Below are 21,181 nucleotides of genomic sequence, written 5' to 3' on the forward strand. Positions count from 1 at the left end.
AGGAAACAGATGGAGAAAGAAACAGATGGGTGGCAACAAGCACCTGGAGAGAGACAGGAAAAGGTGAAAAACCTCAAAACAAAGGGGAAAATCTAAGAAACATCTGACACTGAAAGAGCATGGCTAATGATAAACACTGTTGCAGGACTTGAAAAAATAATTGGATTCCCTAACACAAGATGGACTATTACAGGGCTTCAAAACTTGCAGGAATTATTGGATGCCTAGCACATGAACTAGTGGACAACAGATTCCTTTTGGACTATTTCTAGGACTTATGGATATGAATAATTCCTCATGTGTTATGTTATTATGTGCCAAGGGCTACAAATGAGCAGATGCAAGGTAACCTGACACGTGAGGCTAATTACCAATTGGACAATTCTCTATTACCACATGTTTGGAGGATGACTCTTCCCAACTATTTTGTGCTGGCTCGAATGGTGGGTGTGGACAAAGAGGGGGAAGTGAGATCATTGGGTAGAGTAGGAGGAGGAGATTGATTCATTCCTTTGGTAATGGAGAGAGGAAGGTGGTGTAGAGACTGCTAGATCTAATCCCCCGACCCCAAAAGAACAAGAATAAAGACTTTTGCTTATCCTGACTCTGGCTAATTCTAAGATATCCAGGATCCCAACATTTTGGCACCCAACGTGTGAGCCAAGCACCCTACTTCCACTGAAGTCCTCTGGTGACCAGGAAATTAGGTGAGTATTTTAAAAGACAAACAAGGAACTTACTCTCTTAAGGGCTAAACTAGTAACCTTTTATAGCTGAAATGGGGCAGATGTTAGGAAAAGATTCTCCCTTGTCCCTAGCCCCACCCTAACTCCTACCCCCCACCCCACAGTGGCGCTATAGAAAGCATACTTAACTTAATGGAAGAGCAAAGTTTAATTATAACCTGGGAACAGATTGCTAAACTCTTGGCTACATTAAAAGGCATGTCCCCTTGGTTCTTAGAGGAAGAAAAAATAGGTGTAGATAATGGAAACTAGTGGGACTCTAACTAAAAGAATTCTATAATAACACAGGCCCTCATTCAATTTCCATAGAGGCATTTTATACATACAACATAATTCAATTGACCTTAAACAATCTTGCAAGTTGTAGAAAAAGGAAAAGTTTTAGAAACAGCCAGAAGAGGAAGTGTGAGGGAAGAAAGAAAGACAATGAACACTCTCAAGACCTTGCCTGAGGGCAACGGGACTTAAATAAGGAGGCCATGTGTGTGATTCTGGTTCTCTTTAGGCAACTTCAATCCTGCCTAGGGAGCAGATTATTGACAGGCCCCCATCAACTCCACCTTCAGAGATGGAGGGAAGAGGAGGAGTGGGAGGGGAGGTAATATCACCAGCACCTCTCCCCCCCCTCCTCCCCTCCTGCTCCCCCAGCAATCACTGCCTCCTATAACTAGATTGCAGAAAGCTGCAGAAGAAGGGAGGGATATAGGGGATCTGAGAGTTCAAATTTTCCCCGTGATTAAACAGTTTAACTCTTCAGGTCAAGAAAGTAGAAGATACACTCCTTTTGATATAGACATTCTCAAAGACCTGAAAAAGGCTTGTACTCTTTATGGAGCTACATCAGCTTATATTAAGATGTTATTACAGAATTTGGCTTATGAAGTCTTAACCCCTAGTGACTGGAAATCTACTCCACGGGTATACTTAGAACTTGGAAAAAACTTGTTGTGGCTTTCTGAATATAGTCTGTAGGATACAGGCCCACCAAAACAGTCAAAATGGAGTTAATACTTCAATCACCTGTGATCAATTAACAGATGTAGGTTTTAATGCAGAAGTTTCAGTACAGATTAACTACTCCATAGCAGCATGTGAGCAAATTGCTGCTGCTGCTATCAAAGCATGGGCTTCTCTCCCCAATAAAAACGACAAAGGCAAGACCTTCACAAAATGTATACAATGATCAAATGAACCCTTTGCTGATTTTGTGGGACGTTTGCAGACAGCTGCATACAGACTAATGGTGAAAATACAGTAACAGACACTTTGGTAAGGCAACTTGCTAAAGAAAATGCTAATGAGGTTTGCAGAAAGATTATACTAGGACTACACAAGGATGCTCCTTTAGAGGAGATCATAAGACGCTGTGCCACAGTGGGCCCAAATACCTTTTATAGCCAGGCTATGGTGCAGACTTTCCAAGATCCCAACATGGGAAGACAGGGTCCCTTTTGACAAGGAACTTTCAGAGAGACTCATCAATGCTTTCAATGTGGTAAAGTAGTGCATCTGAAAGCTCAAGTTTGGCATAGAGACAGAGTGAGAAAACAGGGTGGGAAAACAAGACCCAATACCTCATATCCAAAATGCAACAGAGGATTACATTGGGCATCAGAGTGTAGACTGATTCAGGGAAACGGGATGAGGGGCCCAGCTCCAGGGCCCCAGGCAAAAAACATTTGGGGCATGATGGCAGCCCATGCCACACACCCAGAGAGTACCTAGAAGTCTAATACCCAGACATGACCAATCAGTCAGGAAGCCATCAGATGGGAGAAAGGGATTACACAATCAATCAGCCAGTAAGCAACTTGATGGAAGGAAGGAATTACAATTAGGGAGGATAGAGTGGTATGCAGCTGGGACAACTGAGATACCCCCTGGAGAGGTGAAATCTGTTCCTCTCTAGTCTATGGATCCCTTGATTCCAGGCACAGTAGGCTTGACCATTTCACTTCCTGAGAGTACTTACAAAACAGTGTTCATTCATACACTGATGTGGGAAACTGGGGAATGTGTAGATAATATCCCAGTCACTAACACAGATAGACAATGTGTGACTTATCAACCAGGGGAAGTAGTGGCATCGGGTTTATTGATACAGACCCCTGATAAACAACCTGCTGACAGTCACCCACGTTCTGACTTCAAGCAAAAAAACTCAGTAATATACTGGACAGCAGCTGTGACAGCTGATTGACCTATACTTACCATCTATATAAATGGCACACCATTAGAAGGACTGGTAGACACAAGTGCAGATCTCACAGTCATTAGAGGTGCCAACTGGCCAAAGATTAAGGCAGACACCTACATGTCTGGGGTAGGAGGATAGCAGCTGAAGTTAGTGCTACCCTTTTGAGATGGATATTTGAAGGTGAAACAGGAGTTTTTACTTCCTTTATAGTTGAAAAATCCCCACCAATCTGTGGGGAAGAGACATTTTACAACAATTAGGGTTAAAAATGAGTACTTTGGCTTTTTAGGCAGGGCTGCTATTGAAGGCTTGCCAAAACTTTCACCTGTTCCTATCCAATGGAAAACTGATACACCAATGTGGATAGAACAGTGGCCCTTAGGTGGCGATAAAATTCAGACCTTATTATTCATAGTACAGGAGCAAGTTGACCAAGGACACTTAAAAACTTTCTCTAAGTCCTTAGAATTCCCCAGTATTTGTTGTAAAAAAGAAATCTGGAAAATGGAGGATGTTGACTGATTTAAGAAAGGTAAGTGAACAGATGGAGACTATGGGAATTCTTCAACCTGGACTTCCATCTCCTACTCAATTGCCTAGAGAATGGCCTCTTTGGGTTATAGACATTAAGGATTGTTTCTATTCTATCCCTCTAGATAAGGAGGATATGAAAAGATTTGCCTTCTCAGTGCCCAGCGTTAACTTAGCTGAGCCTTATAAAAGATATGAATGGACAGTTTTGCCACAAGGAATGAAAAACAATTCTACTATGTGTCAAATGTATGTTGCTGCTGCTCTTGCTCCAGTAAGAAAAGCATTTCCAAAATAATGTTATTACATTACATGGATGATATATTGCAATGTGCACCTGAGGAACAAATGTTAAAAGCATGTCTACAAAAAACCTTAGAAACACTAAGAAATTATAAATTGCACATAGTTCCAGAAAAAATTCAAAGACATGCTCCTTTTCAATATTTAGGATATGAAGTATATCCTAAGGTGCTTACAGTACAAAAACTCTCCTTAAGAACAGAGAAGTTAAACACCTTAAATGACTTTCAGAAATTGATAGGAGATATCCAATGGATGTGTCCCATTCTAGGCTTGACTACCTGTCAATTGCAACCATTATATGACATTTTAAAGGGAGACAGTGTTTTAAATTCACTACACCAGCTTACAAAAGAAGCTCAAGAGGCTTTGAGACAAGTTGAACTGACTTTATCCAATGTGGTTGAAAAAGTCACTCAAAAACCCTTGGAAATATCAGTTTTTGCTACACAAGAGGCACCCACAGCAGTCCTTCATCAAGGAGACAGTGTGATAGAGTGGGTGATCCTCCCAGCAAAACCAGAACAAAGTCTTACTCCTTACCTAGTGCTTGTGGCTAGAATTGTATTAAAGGCCATTAAACTAGCAGTACAATTATCTGGGATAAGACCTGACAAGATATACACCTTTTATACTAATGCACAAGTTAATGTGTGTTGTGAAGCCATCCCAGAGTGGCAAATTTTATTAGCCATGGCTCCAAATTTTACACATGGGTCTCCATTAAAGATAACTAGACTATTACATAATTGGTGATGGATTCTTGAAGAAAAGGTTTCTAAAGTTCCTCTTAAAGGATCAACTATCTTTACACATGCACCCAAGCATAATATTTGCACTGTATACTCTCGTGACTTAACTATAAAGAGAGTAGTCAGAACTCCTTTTCAGTCCACTTAGCAGGATGAATTATATGCAATCATTGTAGCTCCTGCTTATTATCCTGGAGACATAAATATAATATCTGATTTGGCCTATTCAGGAGGTGTGACAAAGAATTGCCACAACCCAAATAAAATTTGTAGCTTCCAATATATATCAGCTCTTTAAGGAACTTCAAGAGCAAATAAAGCATCCAGGTAAGATTTATATCTTGCATGTGCACTTCCATAGTAGACTTCCAGGTCCTATTTCTGATGGTAATTCAAAGACAGATAGCCTTCTAACCATGTTCGCCAATACTCCTTTATTTCAAGAAGACCAAGAATATCATTCTAAATACCACCAGGCTGCCAGAGCTTTACATTTACAATTTAGAATAACAAGAGAAGAAGCTAGGAGCATAGTAAAAGCCTGTACAACTTGCCTTCCTTTCCATGCTCTTACACTCCCTCCAGGGAAGAACCCTCGTGGTTTGAGACCTAATGAAATTAGGCAAAAAGATGTGACCCATTATAAATCTTTTGGTCATCTATCTTTTATCCACCTTGTGGTAAACACCTATTCAGGATTCACTTTTGCAATACCATCAGCAAAAGAGACAGCCCGAGTGGTCCCTGAATTCCTTATACAACCATTTGCAATTATGGGTGTTCCACAAGCAATAAAAACAGACAATGGACCTGCATATACTTCTAGATATTTTGCACACTTTTGTGCACAGTATAAGATTTCACATACCCCTGGCATACCTTTTAATCCTCGAGGTCAGGCAATAGTAGAGATAAGAAACAGAGATATTAAGACACTCCTCCAAAAACAAAAGAAATGGGGAGCCACGGGTAACTCTAGAGAACTTGTAAATTTAGTTCTCTATACCACTAATTTTTAAATTTTTGACAAAGATTCACTGGCTCTGGCAGACAGGTTTTATAACCCACCAGAAGGACAGTGTCCAGTGAAAGCTGCTCCACTGATAATTGCAGGTGATGTAGAGAGACCCAGAAAGTGGTGAATGGAAGGGACCAGATAGGTTAACTGGTTGGGGAAGAGGGTTTACTTGTATCTCTACAGATGGAGAAGGAATCAGATGGGTGCCAATGAGCCGTATTCACCTTGTCCATCAGAGAGACATAGCAGACCCTTGAAACAAAGGAGAAGACCCAAGAAACATGGGTAGTTCCGTTGCTGACTGTGCCCAGCACTGAAAGAGCCTGGCAGTTATGATGTTTAACTCATGGACATCAAAAATTATTGGACTTGAAACCCTCAGGAATCACTGGATTCTCTGAGACATGATAGGACTATTGTAGGACTTGAAAACCCTTAGGAATCATTGGATTCTCTGAGACATAAGACTGTTGCAGGACTTCAAAACCTATAGTAATCATTGGATTCCCTAACATATAAAAAGACTGTTGCAGGACTTCAAAAACTTGTGGGGATCATTGGATTCCCTGACACATGAAGCAATGGACAATAAATTTGTTTTGGATTATCTCTTGGTTGCTGAAGAAAGTGTAGGTGTGACTGATGTTTACATACCCTCCTTCTAGGACTTCTGGAAATCATTTACAAGACTATGTTGATTTATATTGTTTATTATATCACTACTTGCATGTACAATTCATGTTTGTTACACCTCATCGAGCCTGTACTAACTGTGGGCGCTTCTTTCTCTCTCTCTCTCTCTCTCTCCCTCTCTCTCTCTCTCTCTCTCTCTCTCTCTCTCTCTCTCTCTCTCTCTCTCTGTATATGTGTATATATATACCCTAAGTAAGAACAGTGTTACATATGGTAGGCATTAGATAAATATTGATGTCCTTGAATAAATTTTACTATGAATTTTATTAGTGTTTCATAACTTAACAAACCTTTCTTTTGAACTTCAATTATTATTAAAGACATATTACTAACACTAAAAGAGCATTCTAATGTATTTTCCCACTTGGTTTGAGGCTTTTGCTCATATTTTACATGTATGAAGAAAATTAATTTTTAAAGGTATAGGATAAAATTGAAATTAAATTTCAGGAAGTTGAATAGGGAGAATGACATGATATCTAGTTATGGAGTAACAATACTCTTACCTTTACAGTATATACTTGGATCTTAGCTTTCCATTTCAAATAAGTCCATACAGTAGTTTATTTTCTCTTAGAGTGCTTCATCTTTTTCTCAAAGTTTTTACTTATTATCTCTGTTTCTTAGAAACAAGTATTTAGTACATAATAAAGTTTGCTGCAAAGTCTGTTTTAATTTCTTAGTAATCTGAGAAGACTGCCACAGATGCAGTTTTGAGGTGGCCAGTAATTCCTGAATCTGGCAGTCTTCCTGAAGGAAGAAAAAAGCCACAAGTTTACCACAAATTGTAAGCTTGTGGAAAGCTCTAAAATTTGCATACAATTGCCATTAAATTTACCAAACTTGTCACTATTCTTAACAATAACTTTTTCAATAAGCTTGATAATGGGATTTCAGCCAAACCTAACAGAATTAACATTTCAGAAAGTATTTTAATGAGAAGTCTTTAGCAAAAATTATCTTTTAAGACATTTCAAAATATCACTACTAATATTTGCAAGATTTGGGGGGAAACAAATTATACTCCTTTCAGAATAATTTATATTGCTTTTTCTATAATAATTTTGGAATCATATTTAGCCAAAATTTAAATACAAGTCATTTGCTTAAAACAAAAATGTGCATTCAGCAAATTTCTTTAGCTGCCCTATTGCCTAAATGTTTTAAGCTGGTGAATAGCAAATTTAAAATCTGGAAGAAGTCAGTAAGTGAATTCCTAGAAAATTTATTGATATTGAATGAAGTTTATTGAATGAAAGACAAAATATACAAGGATAGAAAGCATTATTCATCAATTAGTCCAGTGGAAAGGGAGCCAGAAATTTGGCTTTCAATTTTGTGTGTATTTATTACTTTCTAGGTAAACTTGACTCAAAATATTTAACTATTTGTGGTTCTTCAATTGTCCTTTCTGGGAAATAAGTGGGAATAAAATTTAATTAAAATAACTCCTAAAACCATTGCAATATTATACATTTCTCTTTTTTTTTGGCTTTATATTTACTTTCTGAATTTTCTTTTTATTATTATAACTTTTTATTGATAGTACATATGCATGGGTAATTTTTTACATTATCCCTTGCACTAACTTCTGTTCCAATTTTTCCCTTCCCTCCCTCCACCCCCTCCACTAGATAGCGAGTAATCTTATATATGTTAAATATGTTATAGTATATCTTTGATATAATATATGTGTATAGAACTGAACTGTTCTCTTGTTGCACAGGAAGAATAGGATTCAGAAGGTAAAAATAACTTGGGAAGAAAAACAAGAATGCAGACAGTTCACACTCATTTCCCAGTTTTCCTTTTCTGGGTGTAGCTAATTCTGTCCATCATTTATCAATTGGAACTGAATAATATCTTCTTTTTGTTGAAGATATCCGCTTCCATCAGAATATATCCTCATACAGTATTGTTGTTGAATTGTATAATGATCTCCTGGTTCTGCTCATTTCACTCAGCATCAGTTCATGTAAGTCTTTCTAAGCCTCTCTATATTCATCTTGTTGGTCATTTCTTACAGAACAATAATATCACATAACATTCATACACCACAATTTACCCAACCATTCTCCAATTTATGGGCATCCAATTATTTTCCAGTTTCTAGCCACTACAAAAAGGGCTGCCACAAACATTTTGGCACATACAGGTTCCTTTCCCTTCTTTTATATCTATTTTGGATATATGCCCAGTAGTAGCACTGCTGGATCAAAGAATATGCACAGTTTGATATTTTGGGGCATAATTCCAGATTTCTCTCCAGAATGGTTGGATTCTTTCACAACTCCACCAACAATGTATCAGTGTCCCAGTTTTTCCACATCCCCTCCAACATTCATCATTATTTTTTCCTGTCATCTTAGCCAATCTGACAGGTATGTTAGTGGTATCTCAGAGTTGTCTTAATTTGCATTCCTCTGATCAATTGTGATTTGGAACACTCATTCATATGAGTGGAAATAGTTTCAATTTCATCATCTGAAAATTGTCTGTTCATATCCTTTGACCACTTAGCAATTGGAGAATGGCTTGATTTCTTATAAATTAGAGTCAATTTTCTACATATTTTGGAAATGAGGCCTTTATCAGAACCTTTAACTGTAAAAATGTTTTCCCAGTTAATTGCTTCCCTTCTAATCTTGTTTACATTAGTTTTGTTTGTACAAAGGCCTTTTAATTTGATATAATCAAAATTTTCTACGTTATGATCAATAATAATCTCAAGTTCTTTTTTGGTCACAAATTCCTTCCTCCTCCACAAGTCTGAAATGTAAACTATCCTATGTTCCTCTAATCTATTTATGATCTCTTCCTTATGCCTAAATCATGGACCCATCTTGATTTTATCTTGTTATATGGTGTCAAGTGTGGGTCCATGCCATACTGATTTCCAGTTTTCCCAGCAGTTTTTGTCAAATAATGAATTCTTATCCCAAAAGTTGGGCTCTTTGTGTTTGTTAAACACTAGATTGCTATACTTGACCATTTTGTGCTGTGATTGTAACCTATTCCAATGATTAACTAATCTATTTCTTAGTCAATACAAAATGGTTTTGGTGACCACTGCTTTATAATATAGTTTTAGATTAGGTACAGGTAGGCTACCTAAATATGATTTTTTTTTTCATTACTTCCCTTGAAATTCTTGACCTTTTGTTCTTCTATATGAATTTTGTTGTTATTTTTTCTAGGTCATTAATATAATTTCTTGGGAGTCTGATTGGTATAGCACTAAATAAATGGATTAGTTTAGGAAGTATTGTCATCTTTATAATATTTGCTTGGCCTATCCAAGAGCACTTGATATTTTTTTCCAGTTATTTAAATCTGATTTTATTTGTGTGAAATGTGTTTTGTAATTTTGCTCATATAATTCCTGATTTTCCTCTTGTAGACTGATTCCCAAATATTTTATTCTATTGACAGTTATTTTAAATGGAATTTCTCTTTGTATCTCTTGCTGTTGGATTTTATTGGTGATGTATAAAAATGCTGAGAATTTATGTGGATTTATTTTCTATCCTGACACTTTGCTAAAGTTGTGAATTATTTCTAATAGCTTTTTAGTAGAATTTTTAGTAGCTTTTCTAATAGCTTTTTAGTAGAATCTCGGAGGTTCTCTAAGTATACCATCTGTAAATAGTGATAGTTTGATTTCCTCATTACCTACTCTAATTCCTTGAATCTCTTTCTTGGCTCTTATTGCCAAGGCTAGCATTTCTAGTACAATATTGAATAGTATTGGTGATAGTGGGCAACCTTGTTTCACTCCTGATCTTACTGGGAAAGGTTCCATTTATCACTATTGCATATTATGCTTACTGACAGTCATAAATATACACTCCTGATTATTCTAAGGAATAGTTCACTTATTCCTATACTCTAAAGCGTTTTTAGTAGGAATGGATGTTGGATTTTATTAAATGCTTTTTCTGCATCTATTGAGATGATCATATGTTTTTTGTTAATTTGGTTATTGATTATGCTAATAGTTTTCCTAATATTGAACCAGGCCTGAATTCCTGGTATAAATCCCACTTGGTCATAATGTATTATCCTGAGGATGATTTTCTGTAGTCTTTTTGCTAATATTTTATTTAAGATTTTAGCATCAATATTCATTAAGGAAATTGGTCTATAGTTTTCTTTCTCAGTTTTCAACCTACCTGGTTTAGGTATCAGTATCATGTCTGTGTCATAAAAGGAATCTGGTAGGACTCATTGAATCCATATTTTTTCAAATAGTTATATAGCATTGGAGTTAATTGTTCTTTAAATTTTTGGTAGAATTCACATGTAAATCCATCTGGTCCTGGAGATTTTTTCTTAGGGAGTTGGTTAATAGCTTGTTCTATTTCGTTTTCTGAAATGGGACTATTTAGACTATTTACTTCTTCCTCTGTTAATCTGGGCAAGGTATATTTTTGAAGGTATTCTTCCATTTCAACTAAGTTATCGAATTTATTGGCATAAAGCTGGGCAAAGTAATTCCTAATTATTACTGTAATTTCCTCTTCATTGTTGGTAAGTTCTCCCTTTCCATTTTTAAGACTAACAATTTGATTTTCCTCTTTCCTTTTTTTAATCAGCTTTACTAAGAATTTATCTATTTTGTTGGTTTTTTCATAGAACTAACTCTTAATTTTATTAATTAATTCAATAGTTTTTTGTTTTTTTTTTACTTTTCATTTTCTTAATCTCTCCTTTTCTTTTTAGAATTTCAAGTTTAGTGTTTGACTGGGGGCTTTTAATTTGTTCCTTTTCTAGCATTTTCAGTTGCAACCTCAATTCATTGACTTTCTCTTTCTCTATTTTATAAAAGTAAGCCACTAGAGATATAAAATTTCCCCTTATTACCACTTTGGCTGCATCCCACACATTTTGGTATGACATCTCATTATTGTCATATTCTTGGGTGAAGTTATCAGTTATGTCTATGATTTGCTGTTTCACCCAATCATTCTTTAGTATGAGATTATTTAGTTTCCACTTATTTTTTGGTCTATTTTACCCTGGCTTTTTATTGAATGTGATTTTCATTGCTTTGTGGTCTGAAAAGTATGCATTTACTCTTTCTGCCTTACTGCATTTGAATTCAAGGTTTTTATGTCCTAATATATGGCCAATTTTTGTATAGGTTCCATGAACTGCTGAGAAGAAAGTGTACTCCTTTCTGTCTCCATTTAATATTCTTCAAAGATCTAACTTTTCTAGTATTCTATTTACTTCTTTGACTTTTTCTTATTTATTTTGTGGTTTGGTTTATCTAATTCTGAGAGTTCAAGGTTGAGATCTCCTACTATTATAGTTTTGCTATCTATTTCTTCTTGCAGCACTCTTAATTTCTCTTTTGAGAATTTATATGCTACATCAGTTGGTACATATATGTTTAATATTGATGTTGCTTCATTATCTATGCTACCCTTAGCAAGATATAGTGCCCTTCCTTATCTCTTTTAATTAGATCACTTTTTACTTTTGCTTGATCTGAGATCAGGAGGGCTACCCCTGTTTTTTTATTTTACCTGAAGCATAGTAGATTCTGCTCAAGCCTTTGACCTTTACTCTGTATGTATCACCCTGCTTCAAGTGTATTTCTGGTAAACAACATATTGTAGGATTCTGGCTTTTAATCCAGTCTGCTAACCGCTTCCTCTTTTTTTAAAAAATTAATTTCATAATTATATGTATGAACAATGTTTTACAACATTATCTTTGTACTTACTTTTGTTCAGAATTTCCCTGTCCTTCCCTCCACCCCCTCCCCTAGATTGCAGGCAGTCCCATACATGTTAAATGTGTTATAGTATATCCTAGATACAATATATCTGTGCAGAACCAAATTTTTTGTTGCATAGGAATGGATTCAGAAGGTAAAACACACACACACACACACACACACACACACACACACACACACACACACACACAAAAAAAAAAACCTGAGAAGACATAAATGCAAACAGTTTATACTCATTTCCCAGTGTTCCTTCTCTGGATGTAGCTGATTCTATCCATCATTGATCAATTGGAACTGAATTAGACCTTTTTGTTGAAGATATCCACTTCCATCAGAATATATCCTCATACAGTATCATTGAAGTACATAATGATCTCCTGGTTCTGCTCATTTCACTCAGCATCAGTTCATGTAAGTCTCTCCATGCCTCTCTGTATTCATCCTGCTGGTTATTTCTTACAGAATAATAATATTCCATAATATTCATATACCATAATTTACCCAACCATTCTCCAATTGATGGGCAACCATTCATTTTCCAGTTTCTAGCCACTACAAAAAGGGCTGCCACAAACATTTTGGCACACACAGGTCCCTTTCCTTCCTTTAGTACTTCTTTGGGATATAAGCCCGGTAGCAGCACTGTTGGATCAAAGAGTATGCACAGTTTGATAATTTTTGGGGCATAATTCCAGATTGCTCTCCAGAATCGTTGGATTCTTTCACAACTCCACCAAAAATGTACCAGTGTCCCAGTTTTCCCACAGTCCCTCCAACATTCATCATTATTTTTTCTGTCATCTTAGCCAATCTGACAGGTATGTAGTGGTATCTCAAAGTTGTCTTAATTTACATTTCTCTGATCAGTAGTGATTTGGAACACTCTTTCATATGAGTAGAAATAGTTTCAATTTCATCAACTGAGAATTGTCTGTTCATATCCTTTGACCATTTATCAACTGGAGAATGGTTTGATTTCTTAAAAATTAGGGTCAATTCTCTATATATTTTGGAAATGAGACCTTTGTCAGAACCTTTAACTTTAAAAATATTTTCCCAATTTGTTACTTCCTTTCGAATCTTGTTTGCATTAGTATTGTTTGTACAGAAACTTTTTAGTTTGATGTAATCAAAATCTTCTATTTTGTGATCAATAATGATCTGTAGTTCTCCTCTGGTCATAAATTCCTTCCTCCTCCACAGGTTTGAGAGGTAGACTATTCTCTGTTTCTCTAATGTATTTATGGTCTCATTCTTTATGCCTAAATCTTGGACCCATTTTGATCTTATCTTGGTATATGGTGTTAAGTGTGGATCCATATCTAATTTCTGCCATACTAATTTCCAGTTTTCCCAGCAGTTTTTGTCAAATAATGTATTTTTATCCTAAAAGTCAGTTCAAGCAAAAGCAAAGTTAAGAGCTGCAAGAAGAATTAGACAGCAAAACTTTAACTTCTCCTCTAAGAATTTGGTTGCTATACAACTTGATGTATATATGTTTAATATTGATATTACTTCATTAACTATGTAGTAAGTAAAATGTAGTTTCCTTCTTTATGTCCTTTCATTAGATCTATTTTTGCTTTTGCTTGATCTGAGATCAGGATTGCTACTCCTGCTTTTTTTTTTTTTTCCCTCAGCTAAAGCATAATAGATTCTGCTCTTTCCTTTTCCTTCACTCTAAATGTATCACTTTTCTTTTAATGAGTTTCTTGTAATCAACAAATGTTAGGTTTCTGGCTTTTAATCCAATCTGCTACTGCTTCCATTTTATGGTTGAATCCATCCTATTTAACGCAGAGATAAAATTACTAACAGTGTATTTGCTGCCATTTTGTTTACCCCCATTTATATTTTTCTCTTCCCTTTCCCACGTTCCCTTCTTCCTATTATTTTGTCACTAATCACCCCTTCCCTCAAACAGCCTTTCCCTTTAGTAAATTCATCCTCAAAAATAGCGCTTGACTGGTAAAATTCACGAAGATTGGAAATACAACAACTTACCAGCCAAAGATAATCTGGAAGATTGCCAGAAAAGGTTTCTCCTAAGAGACAGGAGTAGGCCAGTACAAGCAGGGTTATAAGAGAGGCTAGCATACAGAGGGGACTGAGGTGAGGGTGGTTTCCTTGGCTGGAAAATTTACAGGGAGGACTCTACCACAGGTTGGCTGCTCTGCTTTGGTTGCAAAGCAGCAGTCCAGCAGAGAAATTGAAGCCAAAGGTAGAGGGTACTACAAAAAAAATGCTAGAACATAACAGGATCTAGCTATACCCACACAAAACTGGAAGTAAGTATCTGAGTACAGACCACAGCACAGCTGTGTAGCCACATTCTGCAGCCTGCAGCTTCCCGGGACAGTCACACATCTGCAGACAGGAGGGTGCAGCCCAGAGCAGCCTCTAATCTGCACAGTGGTGGCTCAGCTTGGGGAAATAGAATTTCTGCAACATGACTGTGCTTCCCAAGGCAGAGACACTTCTGTTGATGTGCCGGGCTATTCCCAGGGCAACTGCTAATACTCACAACAGGCTTCTGCCTGGGGTGGTGACATTTTTGCTGCTCAGCCTCTAGCCCCAGGGCAGTCAAAAAACTGCACATCAAGGCTCTTTGCAGGGGACTTCAGCAGCTTGGCCTGTGCTACCCAGGCCTAAGTCACTTCTGGTGCAGAATTTTTTTCCAGAGCACTTCCGCAACTCAGCCACTCTTTGTATCCCATTGGCAGGATAGCAACTGTCTATATATCTATCTCTGCTCTGTAAAAAAAAAAAAAAGCTGGTAACCTCCTTGCCCTGAAGGCAGAACTTAAGGGCTTTTAAAATATGTGTAAAAAAGCCAAAAGGACCATCCATACCTTCTATACAAAACGAGAACAGGTTTTCAACCCCAAAGAGACTAATAGCAGACACTCTCCAGACAAAACCTCAAAGGGGGATGTAACATGGTCCCCATCACACAAGGCTCTCCTAGAATAAACTATAAAAAATCATAAAAGAGAGCTAGAAGAAAAATTGGGGAAGGAGAGAGAAGCTATGCAAGAGAGTACAGAAAAGGTTTTTAACTCACTCAAAGAAAAAGTTGATGAAGTGGAAAAAGAAAACAACTTCCTGAAAGATGAAGTGGAAAAGGTAAAGAACTCCCAGGGAAAGAGAATTTGTGAATTGTAAAAATAAAGAATTCCCTGAAAAGTAGGAAAATTGGAAAAAGAAAACAACTCAGTAAAAACATTTAGTGAAATGGAAAAAAAAATCATAGAGCAAAATAATTCAGTTAAAAACTCAATTGGACATATATAAAAATAAGTACAAAAATCTAATGAAGAAAACAACTCATTAAAATAAGAACTGAACAAATAGAAATGAATGATTCATTGAGACATCAAGAATCAGTCAAGCAAAACCAAAAAAAAAAAAAAAAAAAAAAAAAAAAACCTAGAAAAAATGTTAACTATCTACTTGGAAAAACAGCAATCCTGGAAAATTGATCTAGGAGAGACAATCTGAGGATTATTGGAATTCCTGAAAAGTATGATGAAAAAAAAAGAGCCTAGATACTATTTTACAAGAAATCATCAAAGAACTGCCCAGATGTAATAGAAACAGAAAGTAAAAGAGTCATTGAAAGAATTCATCAAACACCTTCTGAAAAATACCCTAAAATAAAACTCCAAGAAATATTATGGCTAAATTTTAGAACTATTAGACTAAGGAAAAAACATTACAAGCAGCCAGAAAAAAAAATTCAAATAGAAAGGAGCCGCAATAAAGATCACTCAAAATCTAGCTGCTTCTGGAATATATTCCAAAAGGCAAAAGAACTTGGAATGCAGCCAAGAATAAACTACACAGCTAAGCTGAGCATTTTCTTCCAGGGAAGAAAATGGACAGTTAATGAAATAGATTAATTCCATTTGTTTCTAAGGAACAAAACAGATGTAAAGGAAAAAATTTGACTTCCAACTTTAGGACTCAAGAGAAGCAGAAAAAAGTAAAAAGAACTCTTGAAAACTGTTTTTCTGAATTGGATTTACACACATATATTGTATCTAGGTTATACTGTAACACATGTAAAATGTATGGGATTGCCTGTCATCTAGGGAAGGGACTAGAGGGAGGGAGGGGAAAATTTGGAAAAATGAATACAATGGATAATGTTATAAAATACTCATACATATATACTGTCAAAAAATTATAATTATAAAATTAAAAAAAAAGAAAACTATTTCTGTTATGTATATACATAAAGAGTATCTGTATAATTTGATTTTACTGATATAACACAAAAAAGGGAAGTAGAAATGGAAATGGGATAGTATCAGAAAAAGGAAAAAGGGAGATAAAAAAGAGGGAAACTATATCCCACAAAGAAGCAAAGGAAACCTATCATATCTGAGGGAATTTAAAGAGGGAGAAGAACATTGTGTGAATCTAACTCTCATCAGAGTTGGCTCAAAGAGAAAATAATTCACATATTTGGTTTACAGAGAAATTTCTCTCACCTCATTAAAAAGTGTGAGAAGAAAAGGGACAAGCAAAAGAATAATACAGGAAAGGAAGGGATTCAAAGGGGGTGGGAAGATTTCAAAAGAGGAAGAGCTGTGTGAGGCAAATAGTTCCCTACGTTTAATACTAGGAAAGGGAGTAAGGAGGGGCAAGAAAAAAAAAAAGGCATAATCTGGGGATAATAAGATGGCAGGAAATACAGAATTAGTAATTTTTAACCTTAAATGTGAATGGGATGAATTCTCCTATAAAGCGGAGGCGGATAGCAGACTGAATCAAAAGTCAGAACTCTACAATATGTTGTTTACAAGAAACACATTTAAAGCAGGGAGATATATACGGAGAAAAAGTAAAAGGCTGGAGCAGAATCTATTGTGCTTTAGGTGAAGTAAAAAAAGCAGTGGTAGCCATCCTTATCTCAGATCAAGCAAAAGGAAAAATTGACCTAATTAAAAGTGATAAGGAAGGAAACTATATCTTGATAAAGGGTAGCATAGACAATGAAGCAATATCAATACTAAACATATATGCACCAAGTGGAATAGCATCTAACTTCCTAAAAGAGAAGTTAAGAGAGTTGCAAGAAAAAATAGAAAGCATAAGTATAATCTCATCCTTACACTCTCAGAATTAAACAAATCAAACCACAAAACAAATCAGAAAGAAATTAAAGAGGTAAATGGAATATTAGAAAAATTAGATATGATAGATCTTTGGAAAAAACTGAATGGTGACAGAAAGGAGTATACTTTCTTCTCAGCTTTTCATGGAACCTACACAAAAATTGACCATATATTCGTACATAAAGACCTCAAAATCAAATGCAGGAAGGCAGAAATAGTAAATGCTTTCTTTTCAGATGATGATGCAATAAAAATTACATTCAACAAAAAGTTAGCGGTAAATAGACCAAAAAGTATTGGAAATGAAATAATCTCATTTTACAGAATGATTTGGCGAACCAGCAAATTATAGACAAAATTAAAAATTTCACTGAAGATAATGACAACAATGAGACATCATACCAAAATTTGTGGGATGCAGCTAATGTGGTAATGAGGGGAAATTATATATATTTAGAGGCTTACTTGACTAAAATAGAGAAAGAAAAGACCAAAAAATTGGGCTTGCAACTTAAAAAGCTAGAAAAAGACCAAATTTAAAACCCCAAATCAAACATATCAATAACCAAATTAACAGAAACCATATGATCATCTCAATAGATGCATAAAAAGCATTTGATAAAATTCAACATCCATTCCTATTAAAAACACTTGAGAGTATAGGAATAAATGGACTTTACCTTAAAACAATCAATAGCATCTATTTAAAACCATCAGTAAGCATCATGTGTAATGGGGATAAACTAGAACCATTCCCGATAAGATCAGGAGTGAAATAAGGTGATATCACCATTTTTATTCAGTATTGGATTAGAAATTCTAGCTTTGGTTAAGAGTTGAGAAAGAGATTAAAGGAATTAGAGTAGGTAATGAGGAAACCAAATTACCACTCTTTGCTGATGATATGATGGCATACTTAGAGAACCCCAGAGATTCTACTAAAAAGCTATGACAAATAATCCACAACTTTAGCAAAGTTCCAGGACACAAAATAAACCCACATAAGTCATCAGCATTCTTATATATCACTAACAAAATCCAACAGTTAGAGTTACAAAGAGAAATTCCATTTAAAGTAATTACTGATAGTATAAAATAGTTGGGAATCTATCTGCCAAGGGAAAATCAGGAACTATATAAGCAAAACTATAAAACACTTTCCACACAAATAAAGTCAGATCTAACCAACTGAAAAAATATTAAGTGCTCTTGGATAGCCTGAGCAAATATAATAAAAATGACAATACTACCTAAACTAATCTATTTATTTAGTGCTATACCAATCAGACTCCCAAAAAACTATTTTAATGACCTAGAAAAAATAACAACAAAGTTCATATGGAAAAAGAAAAAGTCAAGAATTTCAAGGGAACTAATGAAAAAAAAAATCAAATGAGGGTGGCCTAGCTGTACCAGATCTAAAATTCTATTATAAAGCAGTGGTTGCCAAAACCATTTGGTATTGGCTAAGAAATAAACTAGTTCATCAGTGGAATATGTTTGGCTCAAAGGTCAAAATAGTCAATAACTTTAATAATCTATTATTTGACAAACCCTAAGAGCCCAGCTTTTGGAATTAGAATTCAGTGTTTGACAAAAACTATTGGGAAAATTGGAAATTAGTATTGCAGAAACTAGACATTGACCCACACAACACTGTACACCAAGATATGGTCAAAATGGGTTCATGACCTAGGCATAAAGAATAAGATTATAAATAAATTAGAAAAACATAGGATATTTTACCTCTCAGTCCTCTGGAAGAGGAAGGAATTTATGACCAAAGAAGAACTAGAGATTATTATTGATCACAAAATAAAAAATTTTGATTATATCAAATTGAAAAGTTTTTTGTACAAAGAAAACTAATGCAGACAAGACTAGAATGGAAGCAATTAACTGGGAAAACATTTTTTACAGTCAAAGATTCTGATAAAGACCCCATTTCCAAAATATATATGATTCTAATTTATAAGAAACTAAACCATTCTCCAGTTGATAAATGGTCAAAGGATATGAAGAGACAATTCTCAGACAAAGAAATTGAAACTATTTCTAGCTATATGAAAAGACGCTCCAAGTCAATATTAATCAGAGAAATGCACATTAAGACAACTCTAAGATACCACTACACACCTGTCAGATTGGCTAGAATGACAGGGAAAGATAATGCAGAATGCTGGAGGGGATGTAGGAAAACTGGGACACTGATAGATTGTTGGTGGAATTGTGAGTACATCCAGCCATTCTGGAGAGCTATTTGGAAGTATGGTCAAAAAGTTATCAAACTTTGCATACCCTTTGATCCAGCAGTGTTAGTCCTGGGCTTATATCCCAAAGAGATCTTAAAGAAGGGAAAGGGACCTATATGTACAAGAATGTTTGTGGCAGCCCTCTTTGTAGTGGCCAGAAACTGAAAACTGAGTGGATGCCCATCAGTTGTAGAATGGCTGAATAAATTGTGGTATATGAATCTATGGAATATTATTTTTCTGTAAGAAATGACCAACAGGCTGATTTTAGAAAGGCAATGAGATGAACAAAATGAGATAAACAATGAGATGAACAATATCAGTTTCAATAGAGCAATATTGAATTGAACCAGCTACACCCAGTGAAAGAACTCTGAGAAGTGAGTATGAACCACTACATAGAATTCCCAGTCCCTCTATTTTTGTCCACCTGCATTTTTTTATTTCCTTTACAGGTTAATTGTACACTATTTCAAAGTCTGATTCTTTTTGTACAGCAAAATAACTGTATGGACACATATACATATATTGTATTTAACATATATTTTAACATATTTAACATGTATTGGTCAACCTGCCATCTGGGGGAGAGGGTGTGGGGAAGAAGGGGACAAATTGGAACAAAAGGTTTTGTAATTGTCAATGCTGAAAAATTACCCATGCATATGTCTTGTAAATAAAAAGTTATAATAATAAAGATTTAAAAAGACCAAAAAAAAGTGCCCTAAAGGAGTAAAAATATACAATATAAGCTGATCTCCCAAAATCCCCAAACTTGATCAATTTCTCTCTCTCTCTCTCTCTCTCTCTCTCTCTCTCTCTCTCTCTCTCTCTCTCTCTCTCTCTCTCTCATCAGACTTCCAGTATATTCCAGGACCCAGAACCCAACTCTGGGAAGAAATTCCTTTAGACCTGCAACCCAGCAAAATTACTCCAAATGCCACAACTACAGCTACTGAATACCTAGAAAAGAACATATATGTCACTAAAGTCTTTAGTTCTGTCAAAAAATGATCATATATCAAATATAATATTAGACGTCAAAAATGACCAAAATATCATAAAATGATATTTTATCAGTACAAATGATTTTAAAGAAGCGATATTACTATCTACTTTGATCCTGATCCCTAAGATTAATGGGATTTTTCATCTGTCTTATAGTTGAAAACTGTTGTCTACTCATTGGAATGTGATCTTTTTGGGAGCAGGGGCAATATTACTCTGGGATTTGTATTTGCTCACCACATGCTACAGTGCTCTTAATGTAGAAAACACTTAGTAAATTTAATAAATGCATTATTCATTCATTCATTTCTACGTTAGAGTCTTCTTTCCAATCATTTTTTTTCTATATAGACCATGAATTCTTAGCCTAGGGTATCTGAACTTTAAAGAATATATTTCAAAATAATTGGTCTCCTTTGTGATCTCCTATATTTGATATTATGCATTTAAAGGTATTATTCTGAAATAAGGTCTATAGATTCCATGACAAAAAAATTTTAAAACCCTAATATAGATGAATATCATGCTAACTTATTGATGCCCAATAGATTCCCACTTTTCTGCTTCTACTTATACCATTCTCTATGCCTGAAAACCCCATTCCACATGTAAACTAATCTTGAAAGACTATCCAATTTTTTAAAATCATTTTTCAATACCATCTTATTTAGAAAGCTTCTCATTATTCCCCAGTTGGAACTTAACTTTGTTTTTTTAATCTTAAATAAAATTCAACAATAATTAATTAAGTACCTGCTACAGGAAATATACTGTGCTAGATGTAGAACTATATTATAGATCTTGTTTGTGAA

The sequence above is a fragment of the Sminthopsis crassicaudata genome, chromosome 4 (genome assembly GCF_048593235.1).
Source record: "Sminthopsis crassicaudata isolate SCR6 chromosome 4, ASM4859323v1, whole genome shotgun sequence".
NCBI lineage: Eukaryota > Metazoa > Chordata > Mammalia > Dasyuromorphia > Dasyuridae > Sminthopsis > Sminthopsis crassicaudata.